Below are 20,649 nucleotides of genomic sequence, written 5' to 3'. Positions count from 1 at the left end.
GAGGGATTTTCTGCATTATGATGTGTAAAGAAATGGCTCCCTGTTGCAGTTACCCCCCACTTTTTGCCTGATACTGATGCTGACTTGACTGAGAAGTGTGCTGGGACCCTGCTAACCAGGCCCCAGCACCAGTGTTCTTTCACCTAAAATGTACCATTGTTTCCACAATTGGCACAACCCTGGCACCTAGGTAAGTCCCTTGTAACTGGTACCCCTGGTACCAAGGGCCCTGATGCCAGGGAAGGTCTCTAAGGGCTGCAGCATGTCTTATGCCACCCTAGGGACCCCTCACTCAGCACAGACACACTGCTTGCCAGCTTGTGTGTGCTGATGGGGAGAAAATGACTAAGTCGACATGGCACTCCCCTCAGGGTGCCATGCCAACCTCCCACTGCCTGTGGCATAGGTAAGTCACCCCTCTAGTAGGCCTTACAGCCCTAAGGCAGGGTGCACTATACCACAGGTGAGGGCATATGTGCATGAGCACTATGCCCCTACAGTGTCCAAGCAAAACCTTAGACATTGTAAGTGCAGGGTAGCCATAAGAGTATATGGGCTGGGAGTCTGTCAAAAACGAACTCCACAGCTCCATAATGGCTACACTGAATACTGGGAAGTTTAGTATCAAACTTCTCAGCACAATAAATGCACACTGATGCCAGTGTACATTTTATTGCAACATACACCCCAGAGGGCACCTTAGAGGTGCCCCCTGAAACTTAACCGACTGTCTGTGTAGGCTGACTAGTTCCAGCAGCCTGCCACACTAGAGACATGTTGCTGGCCCCATGGGGAGAGTGCTTTTGTCACTCTGAGGCCAGTAACAAAGCCTGCACTGGGTGGAGATGCTAACACCTCCCCCAGGCAGGAGCTGTAACACCTGGCGGTGAGCCTCAAAGGCTCACCCCTTTGTCACAGCACCGCAGGACACTCCAGCTAGTGGAGTTGCCCGGCCCCGGCCCCCACTGTTGGCGGCAAGGCCGGAGAAAATAATGAGAATAACAAGGAGGAGTCACTGGCCAGTCAGGACAGCCCCTAAGGTGTCCTGAGCTGAGGTGACTCCAACTTTTAGAAATCCTCCGTTCGATGGCATCTGTCGCTGTAGATACGCATGTTCTGCAATAGCTCGCCATCTGGTGTTGGGCCGGAGTGTTACAAGTTGTTTTTCTTCGAAGAAGTCTTTCGAGTCACGGGACCGAGTGACTCCTCCTTTTGTCTCCATTGCGCATGGGCGTCGACTCCATCTTCGATTGTTTTTTTTCCGCCATCGGGTTCGGACGTGTTCCTGTCGCTCCGAGTTTCGGAACGGAAAATTAGCTAATTTCGGAAGATTTTCGTCGGTATTGTTGCGTTCGGGATCGGCGTACTTCGATTCCACACCGCATCGAAGATCGAAGAGCTCCGGTGCCCTTCGGGGTAGTTTTTCGATCCCCCGTCGGGGCCTGGTCGGCCCGACCGCGTGCTGAAGAACGCCGATGGAACAGACCCCGTTTCGTTTCTGCCCCAAATGCCACAATAAATACCCCTACACAGACCAACACTTGGTCTGCAACCTGTGCCTGTCACCTGAGCACAGCGAAGACACCTGCGAGGCCTGTCATGCGTTCCGGTCCCGAAAAACACTCCGAGACCGTCGAGCCAGAAGACTTCAAATGGCGTCCGCACCGACAGCCCAACGGGAGTTCGAGGAACAGGAAGAAGAAGGTACCTTCTCGATCCAAGACTCAGACTCCGAAGGATTCGACGACACACAAACCGTGAGTAAGACGTCGAAAACCACACAAAGAAACATTTACAAGGCCCAGGGGACGCCACTGCCACCAGGCCATGGCTCCACCCATAAATTCGGTGACCGACCGTCGGCACCGAAAAAGGCCAAAACAGTGCCGAGATCGTCCGACTCCGGTCGAGACACCGGCACGCAGCCTTCTCGGGACCGAGAAAGTGCTGGAGACAAGCCTCGACACCGAGATGCCGGTGTGGACACGGCTCGACGCCGAGACAGCGGCACCGAAACAGATCGACGCCGAGAGGTTTCGGCCCCGAAAAGGAAAAAAGTCACCTCGGAGCCGAAAAAACACGCAGACAAAGTTTCAACGCCGAAACAAACTGCAAGCGACCCAGCTTCAGGCTCTTATACAGAAGAGCACTCGCTAACCTCCCAAATGCAAAAGCATAGGTTTGAGGAAGAGCTACAAGCAACTGATGTGGACCATACGCAAAAGCGTATCTTCATTCAGCAGGGGACAGGAAAAATAAGCACCCTTCCCCCCATTAGGAGAAAGAGAAGGTTGGAGTTCCAGACGGAACAAGCACCACAACCAAAAGTGGTTAAAAGAATTACACCACCACCCTCTCCTCCGCCCGTGATTAACGTTTCACCAGCACAAACTCCATCTCACTCCCCAGCTCACACCACCATGAGCCAGGGTGACCAAGATCAGGACGCATGGGACCTATACGACGCCCCAGTGTCAGATAACAGCCCGGAGGCCTACCCTACAAAGCCATCTCCACCAGAAGACAGCACCGCGTACTCTCAGGTGGTGGCTAGAGCAGCACAATTTCATAACGTAAGCCTCCACTCGGAACAGGTCGAGGATGATTTCTTGTTCAACACACTCTCCTCCACCCACAGCTCCTACCAAAGCCTGCCTATGCTCCCTGGTATGCTCCGGCACGCAAAAGACATATTTAAGGAGCCGGTCAAAAGTAGGGCAATCACACCAAGGGTGGAAAAGAAGTATAAGCCGCCTCCTACGGACCCGGTTTTCATCACTACACAGCTGCCACCAGACTCTGTTGTTGTAGGAGCAGCTAGGAAAAGGGCCAACTCTCACACATCTGGAGATGCACCACCCCCAGATAAAGAAAGCCGCAAGTTCGATGCAGCTGGTAAAAGAGTCGCAGCACAAGCTGCAAATCAGTGGCGCATCGCGAACTCCCAGGCACTACTTGCGCGCTATGACCGAGCCCACTGGGACGAGATGCAACATCTCATTGAACATCTGCCCAAGGACTTCCAAAATAGGGCGAAACAAGTGGTTGAGGAGGGACAGACCATCTCCAACAACCAGATACGTTCCTCCATGGACGCTGCAGATACAGCTGCACGGACAATTAATACATCTGTAACTATCAGACGGCATGCATGGCTCCGAACGTCTGGATTTAAACCAGAGATTCAACAAGCAGTTCTCAATATGCCTTTTAATGAAAAAGAACTGTTCGGTCCAGAAGTGGACACAGCGATTGAGAAACTCAAAAAAGATACGGACACTGCCAAAGCCATGGGCGCACTCTACTCCCCGCAGAGCAGAGGGAATTACAGCACATTCCGTAAAACGCCCTTTCGAGGGGGGTTTCGGGGTCAAAGCACACAAGCCAGCACCTCACAAGCAACACCGTCCACTTACCAGGGACAGTATAGAGGAGGTTTTCGGGGACAATATAGAGGAGGGCAATTCCCTAGAAATAGAGGGAGATTTCAAAGCCCCAAAACCCCTACTACTAAACAATGACTCACATGTCACTCACCCCCTCCACACAACACCAGTGGGGGGAAGAATAGGTCATTATTACAAAGCATGGGAGGAAATCACTACAGACACTTGGGTTCTAGCAATTATCCAACATGGTTATTGCATAGAATTTCTACAATTCCCTCCAAACATACCACCAAAAGCACAAAATTTAACACACCATTCCAATCTCCTGGAGATAGAAGTGCAGGCACTATTGCAAAAGAATGCAATCGAATTAGTGCCAAACACACAAATAAACACAGGAGTTTACTCACTGTACTTTCTGATACCAAAGAAGGACAAAACGCTGAGACCAATCCTAGACCTCAGAGTAGTGAACACTTTCATCAAATCAGACCACTTCCACATGGTCACACTACAAGAAGTATTGCCATTGCTAAAACTACACGACTACATGGCAACTTTAGACCTCAAGGATGCTTATTTCCATATACCAATACATCCATCTCACAGGAAATACCTAAGGTTTGTATTCAAAGGAATACATTACCAATTCAAGGTACTGCCTTTCGGATTAACAACCGCACCAAGAGTCTTTACCAAATGTCTAGCGGTAGTCGCTGCACACATAAGAAGGCAGCAAATACATGTGTTCCCATATTTGGATGACTGGCTAATCAAGGCCCATTCGTTCATACAGTGCTCAAATCACACAAATCAGATCATACAAACCCTCTTCAAACTCGGGTTCACCGTCAATTTCACAAAATCCAAAATTCTGCCACGCAAGGTACAACAATACCTGGGAGCCATAATAGACACATCAAAGGGAGTAGCCACTCCAAGTCCACAAAGAATTCAAAATTTCAACACCATCATACAACGCATGTATCCAACACAAAAGATACAGGCAAAGATGGTATTACAACTCCTAGGCATGATGTCATCATGCATAGCCATTGTCCCAAACGCAAGACTGCACATTAGGCCCTTACAACAATGCCTAGCATCACAGTGGTCTCAAGCACAGGGTCACCTTCTAGATCTGGTGTTAATAGACCGCCAAACTTACCTCTCGCTTCTGTGGTGGAACAACATAAATTTAAACAAGGGGCGGCCTTTCCAAGACCCAGTGCCACAATACGTAATAACAACAGATGCTTCCATGACAGGGTGGGGAGCACACCTCGATCAACACAGCATACAAGGACAATGGAACGTACATCAAACAAAACTGCATATCAATCACCTAGAACTTCTAGCAGTTTTTCAAGCACTAAAAGCTTTCCAACCAATAATAGTTCACAAATACATTCTCGTCAAAACAGACAACATGACAACAATGTATTATCTAAACAAGCAGGGAGGGACGCACTCCACGCAGTTAAGCCTGCTAGCACAAAAAATTTGGCATTGGGCAATTCACAACCAAATTCGCCTAATTGCACAGTTTATACCAGGGATACAAAATCAACTCGCAGACAATCTCTCTCGAGATCACCAACAGGTCCACGAATGGGAAATTCACCCCCAAATTCTGAACACTTATTTCAAACTCTGGGGAACACCTCAGATAGACTTGTTTGCGACAAGGGAGAACGCAAAATGCCAAAACTTCGCATCCAGGTACCCACACAAACAATCCCAAGGCAATGCCCTATGGATGAACTGGTCAGGGATATTTGCTTACGCTTTTCCTCCTCTCCCTCTCCTTCCTTACCTGGTAAACAAACTCAGTCAAAGCAAACTCAAACTCATATTGATAGCACCAACTTGGGCAAGGCAACCCTGGTACACAACGCTGCTAGACCTATCAGTGGTACCCTGCATCAAATTGCCCAACAGGCCAGATCTGTTGACACAGCACAACCAAAAGATCAGACACCCAGATCCAGCATCGCTGAATCTAGCAATCTGGCTCCTGAAATCCTAGAATTCGGGCACTTACAACTTACCCAAGAATGTATGGCAGTCATAAAACAAGCAAAAAGGCCATCCACCAGGCACTGCTATGCAAGTAAATGGAAGAGGTTTGTTTGCTACTGCCATATTAATCAAATACAACCATTACACACAACTCCAGAACATGTAGTGGGTTACTTGCTTCACTTACAAAAATCTAACCTAGCTTTCTCTTCCATTAAGATTCACCTTGCAGCAATATCTGCATACCTGCAGACTACCTATTCAACTTCCCTATATAAAATACCAGTCATTAAAGCATTCATGGAGGGCCTTAGGAGAATTATACCACCAAGAACAGCACCTGTTCCTTCATGGAACCTAAATGTTGTCCTAACTAGACTTATGGGTCCACCTTTTGAACCCATGCACTCCTGCGACATACAGTTCCTAACCTGGAAGGTGGCATTTCTCATCGCCATTACTTCCCTGAGAAGAGTAAGCGAGATTCAGGCGTTTACTATACAAAAACCTTTTATACAACTACACAAAAATAAAGTCGTCCTAAGGACCAATCCTAAATTTTTGCCAAAGGTTATTTCACCGTTCCATCTAAATCAAACAGTGGAACTTCCAGTGTTCTTTCCACAGCCAGATACCGTAGCTGAAAGGGCACTACATACATTAGATGTCAAAAGAGCATTAATGTATTACATTCACAGAACAAAAAACATCAGAAAGACTAAACAACTCTTTATTGCATTTCAAAAACCTCACGCAGGAAACCCAATTTCAAAACAAGGTATAGCCAGATGGATAGTTAAATGCATCCAAATCTGCTACCTTAAAGCTAAACGACAGCTGCCCATTACACCAAGGGCACACTCAACCAGAAAGAAAGGTGCTACCATGGCCTTTCTAGGAAACATCCCAATGCAAGAAATATGTAAGGCAGCCACATGGTCTACGCCTCACACATTCACCAAGCACTACTGTGTAGACGTGTTATCCGCACAACAAGCCACAGTAGGTCAAGCCGTATTAAGGACATTATTTCAGACTACTTCCACTCCTACAGGCTGATCCACCGCTTTTGGGGAAATAACTGCTTACTAGTCTATGCAGAACATGCGTATCTACAGCGACAGATGCCATCGAACTGAAAATGTTACTTACCCAGTGTACATCTGTTCGTGGCATCAGTCGCAGTAGATTCGCATGTGCCCACCCGCCTCCCCGGAAGCCTGTAGCAGTTTGGAAGTTACCTTCAATTATTTCTATATGTATCATCTCAACCTTAAATAGGTGCATACTTAGTCACTCCATTGCATGGGCACTATTACTACAATTCAACTCCTACCTCACCCTCTGCGGGGAAAAACAATCGAAGATGGAGTCGACGCCCATGCGCAATGGAGACAAAAGGAGGAGTCACTCGGTCCCGTGACTCGAAAGACTTCTTCGAAGAAAAACAACTTGTAACACTCCGGCCCAACACCAGATGGCGAGCTATTGCAGAACATGCGAATCTACTGCGACTGATGCCACGAACAGATGTACACTGGGTAAGTGACATTTTCATTCTTGCAGATGGAGGATTCCCCCAATAGGGTTAGGATTGTGACCCCCTCCCCTTGGGAGGAGGCACAAAGAGGGTGTACCCACCCTCAGGGCTAGTAGCCATTGGCTACTAACCCCCCAGACCTAAACACGCCCTTAAATTTAGTATTTAAGGGCTACCCTGAACCCTAGAAAATTAGATTCCTGCAACAACAAGAAGAAGGACTGCCTAGCTGAAAACCCCTGCAGAGGAAGACCAGAAGACAACAACTGCCTTGGCTCCAGAAACTCACCGGCCTGTCTCCTGCCTTGCAAAGAACTCTGCTCCAGCGACGCCTTCCAAAGGGACCAGCGACCTCTGAATCCTCTGAGGACTGCCCTGCTTCGACGACGACAAGAAACTCCCGAGGACAGCGGACCTGCTCCAAAAAGACTGCAACTTTATCCAAAGGAGCAGCTTTAAAGAACCCTGCAATCTCCCCGCAAGAAGCGTGAGACTTGCAACACTGCACCCGGCGACCCCGACTCGGCTGGTGGAGAACCAACACCTCAGGGAGGACCCCCGGACTACTCTCCGACTGTGAGTACCAAAACCTGTCCCCCCTGAGCCCCCACAGCGCCGCCTGCAGAGGGAATCCCGAGGCTTCCCCTGACCGCGACTCTCTGAAACCTAAGTCCCGACGCCTGGAAAAGACCCTGCACCCGCAGCCCCCAGGACCTGAAGGACCGGACTTTCACTGCAGAAGTGACCCCCAGGAGTCCCTCTCCCTTGCCCAAGTGGAGGTTTCCCCGAGGAAGCCCCCCCTTGCCTGCCTGCAGCGCTGAAGAGATCCCTTGATCTCTCATTGACTTCCATTGCGAACCCGACGCTTGTTCTAACACTGCACCCGGCCGCCCCCGCGCCGCTGAGGGTGAAATTTCTGTGTGGGCCTGTTTCCCCCCCGGTGCCCTACAAAACCCCCCTGGTCTGCCCTCCGAAGACGCGGGTACTTACCTGCTGGCAGACTGGAACCGGGGCACCCCCTTCTCTCCATTGAAGCCTATGCGTTTTGGGCACCACTTTGAACTCTGCACCTGACCGGCCCTGTGCTGCTGGTGTGGTAACTTTGGGGTTGCTCTGAACCCCCAACGGTGGGCTACCTTGGACCCAGAACAGAACCCTGTAAGTGTCGTACTTACCTGGTAAAACTAACAAAAACTTACCTCCCCCAGGAACTGTGAAAATTGCACTGTGTCCACTTTTATAATAGCTATTTGTGAATAACTTGAAAAGTATACATGCAATTGAAATGATTCAAAGTTCCTAATGTACTTACCAGCAATACCTTTCAAACAAGATATTACATGTTAAATTTGAACCTGTGGTTCTTAAAATAAACTAAGAAAATATATTTTTCTATACAAAACCTATTGGCTGGATTTGTCTCTGAGTGTGTGTACCTCATTTATTGTCTATGTGTATGTACAACAAATGCTTAACACTACTCCTTGGATAAGCCTACTGCTCGACCACACTACCACAAAATAGAGCATTAGTATTATCTCTTTTTACCACTATTTTACCTCTAAGGGGAACCCTTGGACTCTGTGCATGCTATTCCTTACTTTGAAATAGCACATACAGAGCCAACTTCCTACATGATGGATAATGGAGTTTTTCTTTCCAAAGAGTAAAACAGAACCCAACAAGTGAATATGCACTTGCTCTGGTCATTTTTCCTATTATCAAATATACATGTTTGAACGTAACAATGCGTAAGTCATAAATCTTCTTCGCATATGCCTTTGAAAACTATAGCTGTGCAGTCTTTTGAATTGCTGAGTCGTTCATCTACACCAGTGGTTTTCAAACGTTTTAATGCTACACCACCTAGGTAGAAAAAGAAAATCATCGAAGCCCCCTCAGAAGTTTTCACAATTATTCTAATAAATTGGAAATGTTTTAAATATGTGTAGGCGTTTTAAAAATGCAATAAATAATTCTCTGCTTAAAACAAAGCACTGTTTCTGCATAATGCTTCTTTTGGCCAGAACCTGGCACCCCTTCTGGGATCACTTGAGGCACCCCTAGGGGGGCCCTCCCGGCAGTTTGAAGACCCATGATCTACACCAATACAAGGTCATAGACTATAAGCAGGGCCGCTAGAATTATGAGGCAGAAGAGGGCCAAATTAGGCAGCAGGGTTGACTAAATTATGGAGCAAGAAAAGACAAATTATGTATGTAACGCAGCACATTTTGTGATAGTATTACCTCATTTGTTTGTCATTTTTTCACTTGTGAACACTGTCTGGGCATTGCCTGCACTTCATAAGTACTAGTTTAACACCAAAATGTAGCAATAAGCAACATAAAAGTGACCAGTCAACCTTTGCAAAGGGCCTTTCATTGCACAGCAGGGTTGCGTTATTTTCAATAACCTTTTAACAATTTGAGCTAGAAGCAATTTTTTTTTTTAAAGATCTTTAGATTATGTAGCAGATGATGGATTATATAGCGAACGCGGCAAATCTATAACTATGCAAAAAAAGGTGCGGCTGCACCGTTGGATAATTCCAGTGGCCCTGACTCAGTGGAACCTTTATTGGTTTGATACTGATTAACAGGTATTACTTTTTTTGGTTAAAACCTTAGCATACATCCAGAACGTTTAATGACTTCATGCTTCAAATGCACTATATTGTTCAGTTAATGTCTCTGACCTTTTGTGACTTGTTGCAAGTTCGCAATATTGTTGTGTGCGTTTTATTTTGAAAGGAAATTATACAACATTTAGCAGAACTGAACTGCCAGCAACATTTGTCCATTTAATTTCCCCTCCCGCATCACATTTTCTTAGGTATGTTCTTTGCATACAAAAAAACCCCACCAATCTTGCTTCCAATGTTCTGCATTTAGTAAATTTAGTAAAGCAGCATTGTAGGGGCATTACAAGTAGCATACATGTTTTTATGTTAGCATCACTGAAATAATGCAATCTGAGTTAATAGCTCACAGTATTTCTTAGAAAGATAACCAGAACGGTAAATGCTTCACACTAATGAAATGAATAAACTCACCTTAGCAGCAGTCAATTTGTCGTGTCCTGCGGACTTGGATGGCCACTGCTAATGGTTCTAATGCTAAAAGGAATGTCGAATAAAGAAGTTTAGAGGGGGTAAAAAGCAGGGAGTACATGCGGAAGGGGAGTGGGTAGGGACAGGGGAAGGTGGGAGAGTGTGAAAGGGGGGTGGGAGAATGTGTGAGTGAACACATGAATGATCAAGTGATCGTGGTTACATAGATGAGTGAGACATAAAGTTGTCTAGTTTGCACCGGAGTTTATCGTTCATTGGCGTTGTCATCAAGTATAAGTTTAGTGAGTTACGGGCAGTTCTGGTGAATTGGACCCATTTCCACCATTTGTGGGGGAATAGTTTGGATGAGTCTTTCCATTAAGTGAGGATAACCTCGAGGCCAGTTGTGACTAGAATGTCTTATTGGAGAAGGTACTCTTAGTTTAATGCATGTTTAATGTCATTGGGGAGGATGCCCAGTGTAATAGAGGCTAAAGTAGGAATCAGTTTTGTATGAAGTATTTGAGATATTGTATTACTGATGTGCTGCCACAATTTTTTGGTGAAGGTACACTCCATTAGCATGTGTTTTATGTCTACTGTTTCCTTCTCACAGCTCCAGCATGTGTTGGAGGATCGGAGGCCTAGTTTATAAAGTTTGGCGCGGTCCAGTGGGCCATATTGGCAATCCAGTATATGCTTTGTGCTAGTAATGGAGTTATGTTGCAGGTGATGTTACTCCAGGCAGTTGGCCAGTCCAGTGAGATGTTTTGAGTTTTGTTGGAGTGTGATAGTTTCCCATTTGTCTTGTGTTAGTTCATTTGGTGAGAGTTTTTTGGGGGGGATTAGGAGGGAGTACAGTTTGGAAACTAAGTGACCGGCTTTGGTAAATTTTTCTATGCTGTTGAGTAGGTCAGGGGGATTGGAGGTTTAAGTTTGGCTACAAGTGATTTTATTTAGAGGAAATGGTAAAAGTCTAGGTTGTTTAAAGAAGACTTTTCTTTAATTTGAGAGAATGGCATAGGTTCTGAGGGGTTGCCGATATCTTTTACCAGGAGAATATATTTTTCTGCCTATTTCTCTATATACATTGTTCTCCCTTCTACTTTTAAGCTTGCATTGTGCCATAGAGAGGCTAGACATGTGTTTAATTTTGTTGGATAGTTGGTTGTCAATTTTGTGGAGTGCCTGTGCTGTGCTGGATAGAATGTTTACAGAGTGCTGTGTGTAATTTTTATTGACAGTGGGAAGTAGTGAGGGATAAGGGTTTAGCAAGGGCGATTTCAGTTGTGAGCTACGGCCAAGGGGTTGGTGGTAGTTAGGAGCCAGTGGCTCCCCTGCTTCGCTAGTAAGACTTGTTGGTATCTCTGGTAGTCGGGTAAGTTTAGGCCATCAAGTTTTGTTTTTTTAGGAAGTCTCAGTTTCTTTAGGGCAATTCTGGGATTTTTAGACTTCCAGAGGAATTTGGGTAGTGAAGTTTCTGAGAGTTATATGGGGGGACATGCTGATTAAAAAGTTAATGAGGGGTGTAATAATCATTTTGATTGATTCTATTCTATCCCACCAACTAATGAACCTGGTTGACCATTTGTCTAAGCTAACTTTGATGTTATCTAACGTATTTTTCTCGTTGAAATCAATGGAGTCTTTAAGATAATGGTTGAACCATATACCCAGGTATTTCATCTCATCTGGGGACCATTTGAGTCCATTGGGCTGGTGTGTAAAACTGTTGCAGTACAAATTGAGAGGAAGAACCTCTGTCTTTTCCTTGTTGAAGCAGTAGCCTGACATCTTAGAGTAGTTGTTGATGGTGGATATGATGTGCGGCAAGGCTGAGCGCCTGGGTGGAAAAAAGGAGAATGTCAACTGCATACAAAGCTAGTTTTTGTGGTCCTGATGAGAAAGGGATACCGGGGATGAATGGATTTTCTCTGATCAAGGTAATTAGGGGTTCTAGTGTTAGTAGACATAGTAGGGGGGAAGAGGGCATCCTTGTCTGGTTCTTTGTTGGAGGTAAAAGGGATTAGGCAACTTGCCATTCATGTTAATTCTAGCTTTCAGTTCTTTATATAGAGCAAGGATCCTTTCTGAGAATGCATGGGCAAAGTTGAAGGAGGTGAGTGAGGCTTGGAGGAAAGGTCCACAATACCTTATCAGAGGCCTTCTCTGCATCTAGTGCTATCACACAGGTTGGCAAAAAAGTCTATTATCTGCCATGAATCTGTCTTTGATAAATCCTGATTGAGAGGGATGAATTATGTTTTTGAGAAGTATGATCAGTTATTATTTTTATTGTCAAATGCCTTTTCGGCATCTAATACCTTTAAAGTGTATTGAATGTTTGGACTCCTAAAAGCTACAAGACTGTAGGGGGTTGGATGGTGCAGTCCTCAACTAGTTCTTAATATACTTGGAAAACTGGTCAGTCCCTATAAATGGCCACTACCTTTGGCATGTATGCATCTACATGTCTTTCTTTATTTCTGTGTGTATTGTAAATACATTTAATATATTTATGTATATGACATGTTCCAGTGGGTATATGTGTATAGATATTTAGGTATGTAGATAGATATAGATATAGATATAGATATAGATATATATATAGATATATATATATATAGATATATATATAGATATATATATATATAGATATATATATAGATATGCAGCGTCTATGTACTACTTCCGACATCATCACAATGCCTGCGGAGTCGACCGACGCGCAAGGGTATTGCTAGAAGTCAAATCTCTGTATCCAGTCTGACACCTGGGGGAAATTCCTAAAGTAAGGTATCTGCAACTAGAATGTCTCTACCAGATATTTTGTTACCAAAGGTAAGTAACTTGTACATTAAGGTAGCATTCTAGTTAGGTGTTGAAATGAGATGAAAACTAACACTTGAACAGTTCTATGTTTTGTTTTAGTTACATTCAAAGTTGAGCAGCATACATCTCCAATCCCTTTGGGCAATCTGCAGCCAAGCCCCTGCTGTGCACGGCCATCAGCAGTGTGCATCGGTGGGTTGGCCCTGCACTTAATTCACTGCAGGTGGCCAACCCCTACTATGCACAGCTTATGGCCTGCACAATGGTGGTTGGCCACAGGGCCTGGTGTTTGTACAGTCCCCTGTATTTATTTTTTTGTACTGCAGTGGCCTCGCTGGGTACCCTGTACTGGCGACCCCAAACATAAATATTTTTATATATTTTTTTTTAATTTTAGGGGCAATTCCTTTTAGGACCCTCTTGACTCTGCGGGCATGGGTGTACTCACTCTGTCCCCTTGTGAGAGATTTTTTTTTTTTTTTTTTCCTGAGTACTTGCAGATTGAGTCCTGTAATGGCAGCCTCAGTATTGTCTTTTGTGTTGCGGGCAGCCAGTCCCATCACTTGCTACCACGCCACCAGCATTGCTATTGCGGTAGTGAAATGACCAACAGGAGAAAAAGCTTCCTCAGCTGATTGCAATTATCCTTTTTTTTAAGGGTTCTTCAGAAGTCTTGTGGGACCAACCATCCAGATATACCTAACTGTTTTTGATCGTTAATCTCTTCTTGGCCAACCAGAGCCACTCTTTGAATGCTAATTTCAGAATCCCGCGCCCGCCATGCACAATTATGTCAAAGAAGATTGTAAGATCATAGATTTTCTGTGTCCTCTTGTAATTTTTATAAAGTGTTTTTTCCCTACCCAGGTCTGTTTACATTTGACTGTGTTTTTCTGCAAACTTGGTATTGTAAACTGCTATATTTGCTTTTTTGTATGAGTTTACATCTTGATTTTCTGTAAACTTGGTCCTTTTCAACTGCTGTTTCTCTTCTGCCTGTGACTGTCTGAATTTACCTAGTCTATATGCAAACTTGGTACCATTAAACTGCTGTTTTTGTGCTACCTGTGACTGTATGAATTTACCTCCTTTTTCACAAAGACTGCATTAAGCCTCACCCCACTCCCCTTAAAGGGTTGTTAAGAAGGCTAAATTACACCTCAGTGGCTAACCAGAGTGTGTTTAGGAGACTGCTTAATCTGCTCTGTGGTTTAAACTGTGTTTGGAAAGTGTGTGCAACACACGTTTTTGGCTTGAAAAAGTGATTAGTTTAATGGCGCAAAAAGCAGTCTTCCAGTGGTTTTCAATTGTGTCCTTTACCTGAAAAGTAGAATCTGGTAGCTAGAAATGTTGGATTGTGCCTGTCTGTATCCAAGGAGATTCTGAATAGACAAGCACCTCCCTGCCCCAGCAGCCTGAGCTTAAGGTCACTTGCCCCGTGTATACGTTTCTGTTGGCTGTTGCATCTTTTGCTGTGATTGGTTGGTTGTTAGGGCCAGTGTTTCTATGGGATAAAGGTTTTAGGTTTACAGTCCTGATTGGCCATCAGAGTTAGGGTTCTGTGTGGTTAATAGGGCTTGGGTTCCTATTTGACTTGAGGCTTAGAGCTTTAGTTTTGATTGGGTGTTAGGGCTAGGGCTGTGATTGGGTAATAGGGCCAGGTCTCCTATCGACTTTAGGGTTTAGGGTTATGATAAAGATTGGTTAGGGTTATATTGACCAATAGGTTTATTTAAGCCTAGGGTTCACAGCATCTCGGTTTGCGCATCAAGGCTGAGAGCGAAGAGGACAAGGGTAACTGCCTGTTTAGGACTGGTCGGTGTTGGAAGATGGCTGTGTTTATGGTGCATTCCTAAGGTGTGGCACCCTAATCTGAGTCCAGGCCTTAGTGATAGTGTTTTTGTGTCGAGATCTCCACAGCTACCACAAGAGAGCTTCGGTTAGCAGCTCATGTCCACACAAAAAAGGATTGTACCAAGTGTTAAATGAGGTCTTTTTTATTATAACACTAGTACTAACCTAACATTGGTATAGCTCCACTTGGAGATATCTACACACAATAAATATACTTAGAAACAAACTGGAAAAGCATAAAAGTGTAACCCTATTGAGGGAGGGGGTCAAACCATATACTAAGAAAGTAGTATAAGAATGGAGATGCCGAACCAAGGTAAGTGTTTGAATCCCAGGGGCTGGGTATGTAAGGAATTACCAGAGTTAACTATCAGCAATCCTACAGGCACCCGGGTGCAGAGTTAACATCAAACCGGGTGTCTCCAAGGCTAGCAAAGGACTGTTGCAGTTTGGAATTTTCAGGATTAAGTACCCTTCCCAGAGGCCCCCAAGGAAACCAGTTGGCACAAGGAAGGTTGGATAGTGCCCCCACCTGTGGCGATACCAAGAAGAGTGAAGCACCTACTCCAGGGAGCCCAAGTGCACAGTGGTGAATTGAGGTCAGAAACCTTCGTTGAAGGCAGTGGGAGCCCTGCTTGTCCGCTGCTGTTGGGAACCCAGGACCAGGTCGGTTGAACCCAAGGACTGATTACGGACAAGAAGAACCTGAAAAAGAAGGGGACAAAGTCCAGGCCACAGAGATGTCCAGGAGGTGGATTTGGGCAATGCCCAGCCTCCTCGAAGGGCAAGTTCCTGAGATCCGTTGAAGGAAGAAGTCTTGCTTCAGGGTCCAGGGGATGCAGGGAGATCCTTGGAGTCGCCCACAAGTGGTCCAACGTAGGGGTGGGGTTGGGGTTGAGGGGGGAGAATCAAGGCTGGCCTTCGGCACTCAGTAGAGCAAGAGGAATCGCTGGAGCCCTCACGAGTGACCCACTGGCGCAGGCACAGGGAGTCGCAGGGAGGCCTCAGAAGCACAAGAAAGAGGGAATCCCACTCCGCAGGAGCTACAGGATGAAGGCTGTTCCTGAAGTTGCAGAGTGTAGGAGGCTGGGGCTTCTTGGAGCTGAAAGAGTGCTTGGAGGAAGAGTCAACAAGCCTTGGTAAGAGCAACAGTTGCAGTACACAGGGGTTCCGTTCCAGTGACAGCAGCAAGGGCCCACGTCTCCCAAGTTGGTCAGAAGACAAGTTGGACCCGAAGAGTACCACAGAACTACCACCTGTGTTGCAAAGCCTTTCTATGTCTGTGGGACCGCATGATCCACCAGCCGGTTGTTGTCATCTTATGGTGCCTCTGGATGCAGGGGAGTGACTCCTTCACTCCAAGGGAGATTCCTTCTTGCTTCCTGATGCACCTTGTGACCCTGGAGGATGCACAGCCACGGATGTTGCATAATTGGTGCAGGGGGTGGAGAAACAGTGTTGCAGTGGGAGCCCTCCCAACTGGATGCATTCTTGTTTCGTTTCCGAAGGCAGACCAGCAACGGTTCCGTAGGCCCGGAGAAAAAGATGTCTTGCAGAGAGGTCTTTTGTAGAGTCTTGCTTGACGAATGTGGTGACCCACCCTCAGGGGTTAGATACTATCTGCAATGACCCACCTATCAGCGGGGGTCTGTGACATCAGCCACCTGTTCTAACCAGTCAGATGCTCCCAGGATGGCAGAATAAAGTGTCCACCTTGCAGAGCTCCGTGCACCTCCCTGAGGGGGAGGTTGAGGGGGGGTTGGATGGGGGGGGGGTTGGTGGTTTACGTTGGTCGCCACTCCTGTATCCTTTTATGGTTTCGCGCCAAAGCAGGAACCAGGGGGTTCCGTTAATGGTGCAAACCGGTTTAGAAAGCTGGCTCTGTATATACTGTATCAAAATGAGTTGTAGTGTGCCCAGAGTCCAGGGCTTCCCCAGAGGCTTAACAGGGGCTAAAGTAGATAATACTAATGCTCTCTTTTGTGGTAGTGTGGTCGAGCAGTTAGGCTTATCAGAGGATAGTGCCAAGCATTTGTTGTACACACACAAACAATAGAAGTAGTACACTCAATGACTAAACTCCAGACCAATGGTATTTATATAGCATAAATATATTTTCTTTGTTTTTAGAACCACAAGATTCAAGTTGCAGATAAGTACTCCAATAGATTCGTATTTCACACATGTATCAACAGTATTTTGTTTGAAATCGATAAGTTATACAGTTTTTAAAATATTGGCAATAATCTGTTTTAAAACTTGACAGTGCAATTTTCAGAAACAGTTCCTGAGGAGGGAGAAAAGATCATTGTTTTAAAGTTAATACAGCTCCAGTCTCCAGGGGTTCGGAAGTCCACAGGTTGGGGTTCAAGTTAACCCCAAACACCCACCACCAGCAAATCGGGGCCTGCTGAATGCAGAGGTCACAGTGTAGGCAAAATTAACATGGGCTCCTATGGAGACAGGGGGCACTCTGTTTCAGATCTACAGGCTGGTAAGTACCTTTGGAGGGCTGACCACAGGGGTTTAGAGTAGCACGGGGGAGGAACCACAAGTAGGCACCAATCATACACCCTCAGCAACGCTGGGGCGGCTGGGTGCAGGGATCAAAGAAGATGTAGGGTCTCCAATGATTCTCTGTGAGGAGACCCCTGGGGTCACTCGGAGGTTGAAGGCGCGGTCCAGGAGGTTGTTTTGGGCAAACCACAGGCTGGACAGGGAGGATGGCCGCCTGCTGAATGTATCTGCACTGGAGGTCAGATTCTCCTAGGCCTGGGGGCTGTGAGTGCAGTTGGTTTTTAGGCTTCGGATATCTTCGTCTGGACCTTTTGCGGTCTGGGGGGGTCCTCAGGATTCCCTCTACAGGCATCATCGGGGAGGGATGGAGAGTCAGCTCAGGATAGGCCCTTGCTCAGAATTTCCTGGGGATCCTCTCTATTTGGTTGGGTCACCTGGATATGGGCCGTGGGCATTGGGGTGCAGAATGGTTAGAACTCGCGCATTCGGAGGGAGGTTGGTGTCCTTAGTAGTTTTATCTTGGACAGGCCCGCTGTCCACGGGAGTTCTTGGTTCTTTTGGGTGCAGGGCAGTCCTCTGAAGCTTGACAGAGTTTGCTGGTCCTGCTGGACTCGTAGCTGTTCTCTTGCATGTGCTTTGAAGCAGGACACATGCTGGGACGGGCAACTCCACTAGCTGGATAGCTCTGGGGCACTGTAATCTGAGGCTTGAGTCTTTGGGGATCACCGCCAGGTGTTACAGTCCCTGTAGGGGAGGAAGGTGTGAAGCACCTCCAACTAGGACAGGCTTTGTTTCTGACCACAGAGTGCACAAAGGCTCTCACCCCATGTGGTAAGAAACTTGTCTGAAAGGCAGGCTGGCACAGACTGGTCAGTCCTCCACTAGCAGCTTGGCTAACATACAGGGGCATCTCTAAGATGCCCTCTGTGTTTTTCTTAATAAATCCCACACTGGCATTAGTGGGGGTTTATTGTGCTGTAAACTTCCCAGTATTCAGTGAAGCCATTATGGAGCTGTGAAATTCGGAATGACAACCTCCCAGACCATATACTCAATATGGCTACACTGCACTTACATTGTCTAAGAATAGACTATGACATTGTAGTGGCATATTGCTCATGCAGCTATACCCTCACCTGTGGTATAGTGCACCCTGCCTAAGGGCTGTAAGGCCTGCTAGAGGGGAGTCTTGCCTATGCCACCGGCAGTGGTTTGTGGGGATGACACACTGAGAGGGGTGCCATGTCGACTTTGCCTTTTTTCTCCCCACCAGCACATACAAGCTGCAAAGGCAGTGTACATGTGCTGGGTGAGGGGTCCCCAAGTGTGTCATAATACATGCTGCTGCAGCCCTTGGAGACCTTCCCTGGCCATTGGGCCCTTGGTCCCATGGGTACCTTTTACAGGGGACTTAACTGTGTGCCAGGGTTGTGTCAGTTATGGAAACAAAGATAGAGATCTTTCGGAAAGAACTCTGGTGCTGGGACCTGGTTAGCAGGATCCAAGCACACTTTTAATCAAAGTTGGCATCAACACTTGGTAAACAGTGGGGGGAGGAGAAATCATGCCGACAGTGGCACTTTCCTACAGCCGGTTTATGCAATGAGGGCCCCAAATAAGCCCTTAAAAGCAGTATGGTGGCGCTGAGGCCACCCCAGCCCAGCCACACCCATTTCAAAAGGAGAGGTGGTCACGCCTCTACTCTACAGGAAATTCTTTGTTCTGCCTTCCTCTGCTTGAGGTGAGTTAATCAGCAGGAGGGCAGAACAGTGTCTAAGGTTGGCAGAAGCGTGGGCCGACAGGCAGAACTCGTAGGGCTGTAAAGGCAGAACTGGGGGATCCTCTAAGAAACCCCCAGAGTACAGGGGATCATGCAACTAGCACTGGAATAGCTATATTTGCAACATGCCTAGGTTTGTAGTTTGGCCCCTCATGTTGACCAGTGTCCACTACTTACCTTAAGATGGTTTCCCCTTACTTAACAAAGCCCAAGGAATGGAGTCTGGGACTTGTAGAGGTACCCTGTTCATGCAGGAGTACCCTCATACTTGGGGATGTGCACCCTGTCCTCGGGCTGAATTGCCTGCCAGAGGGGTACTTACAGTGCTTAAGTGCAGTGACCGCGAAATAAGGCAGGTTTTATCTGAAGTGGAAGGTGCATGCACCATTTCACGCAGGCTGCAATGGCAGGCCTGCTCACAAAGTTGCATGGGCTCCGATGGGTGGCATAATATATGCTGCAGTCCAGGGGAAGTACTGGTGTACCAGTGCCCTGGGTATCTAAGTACCATATACTAGGGACTTAAATGGGTGCACCAGTATGCCAATTGTGGAATGCAAAAGGTTACCAGCAACCACATTTAGAGGAGAGAGCACAGACACTGGGGTTCTGAGTAGCAGGATCCCAGTGCACTACACACACTGACACCAGGCAAAAAGTGGGGGTAACCAATGTCCGAAAGATGCTACTTTACTACAAACTTCACTCCTAAGTTCAGTCTCCCCCAACATCCACCACAAACACCCCAACACAGCAACATTATTTCACCCGCCTCTCATCAATTGCACAATTTAGAGCCTTAGAGCATTACCCACAAGCTCCACCACTAACCCTAACCCATACTCCTTCCACCCTAAACAGACACAAACAAAATAAACAACATGCCACTCTTTACAATTTCCCTTATCAATGTCTATTATACAAGGCTACTCTTCAAAAAAGAACAGAACTCACAATGTTACTTGTATCCACCACCGATACATAGAAACCCAACAAAATGCCTTCTAAGCCTGCTGGATGACGAACACAATATAATAAAACAGTATTCTGACATTAATAAGGTTAATAGCACTAATGACACACCTGGTACACATTCAGAATATACTGATCACTCTTCTACAAAACAAAATTACACCACCAAAACACAATCTCTAAGCTGGTTACTCATAAATGCTCAATCACTCGCCTAAAAACAAGGACCACATCCATGACCTACTTATGGACACACAGCCTGACTTACTCTTCTTAACTGAATCATGGTTGGGAGATGGCATTGCCCAAGTGTTGCATGAAGCCGTTCCTCTAGGTTATCAAACCTTCACACAGAACCATAAAGGCAAAAGAGGAGGTGGACTAGCTGTGATAATGCCCTACACCAACTTCCTCCTCCTTTACAGACCTTCACCTAGCAATTCAAGATTCCCAGACAGATTTCTAGACACAGTTTCAAACCTTATAACAGTATTCTCCAACCACTGCATTCTTGGGGACCTAAACATTTGGTTTGACAAATCCAATATGTCCCATCCAAAAGTTATCATCACTAGCCTAGTCGTATTCAACCTACATCAGATTGTACACAGTCCCATACACGTCACTGGACACATCGTAGGTGTTATTTTTGCAAACCCAGAACTAGTTACTGTTCAAAGCATCACACCAG

At 46.2% G+C, this 20,649-nt stretch overlaps 1 protein-coding gene across 1 annotated transcript in view; it reads left to right on the top strand.

Annotated features, from left to right (window-relative positions):
- Nucleotides 1-20,649, top strand: part of MDN1 (midasin AAA ATPase 1) — a 1,740,009-nt gene that overhangs the window by 553,359 nt on the left and 1,166,001 nt on the right. The gene's annotated exons all lie outside the window — the stretch shown is intronic.

This window comes from Pleurodeles waltl, chromosome 5 (assembly GCF_031143425.1).
Source record: "Pleurodeles waltl isolate 20211129_DDA chromosome 5, aPleWal1.hap1.20221129, whole genome shotgun sequence".
Lineage (NCBI taxonomy): Eukaryota > Metazoa > Chordata > Amphibia > Caudata > Salamandridae > Pleurodeles > Pleurodeles waltl.
Note: the sequence above shows the minus strand (reverse complement) of the source record. Positions and strands in the feature narration are given on the sequence as shown.